The sequence below is a fragment of the Egretta garzetta genome, unplaced genomic scaffold, assembly GCF_000687185.1.
Source record: "Egretta garzetta isolate BGI_Z169 unplaced genomic scaffold, ASM68718v1 scaffold176, whole genome shotgun sequence".
In the NCBI taxonomy this organism is placed as follows: domain Eukaryota; kingdom Metazoa; phylum Chordata; class Aves; order Pelecaniformes; family Ardeidae; genus Egretta; species Egretta garzetta.
In genome coordinates, this window is record NW_009259973.1 from 619,313 (window position 1) to 620,032 (window position 720).

Sequence of the window (720 nt, forward strand, 5' to 3'; positions counted from 1 at the left end):
GAGAAAATCTTGTATGTGTATAAATATACACACAGAGGCCTGTTACACACACAGGGCTCTTAGAACACCAACGTAATTAAATTACTCTTAGGCAATGATATTCCTTTAACTGAAGGTATTTTCTTTCTGAGGTATAGATTTTTTCTTGTTTAAAGCATACATGGGCTCTTCTTAGTTCCATCAAATTTTTATCTTCCTTTTTCCCCTAGGGGAAGAATGCATGAATGGTACTGTCATAAAAATTAATGGAAAGGAAAAAGAAAACAAACCAAACCTAAATCCAGCCTGGTCAGACTGATGATCTGGGTGATGTTAAATGAAACCAGAGGAGAAAACATGCAAAAGTGACCAGGGTTAAGACGATACCCCAGTTCTCAAGCACATGGTATAAGGCTTTCACTAGATATTTTCTGCAGATCCACTCCCAAAGCGGGCTGAAGAATGACACCAGAGTGGAGGCTCCCAAAAATACAGCCTGAGAGCCCGTGAGATCAGCACTTCTTATACCTTCTAGTATCTAACTTCTATTCCACGTGTAAAGGGGGATGCAAAAAATAAGAAGTGTTTCTACAGGTATATCAGACGGAAAAGGATGGTTAAAGAAAGCGTACCCCCACTGATGAGCGAGACCAGCAAGCTGGTAACAGCAGATGAGGAGAAGGCTGAGGTATTCAACACCTTTTTTGCCTCAGTCTTCACTGGCAACCTCTCTCCTCACCC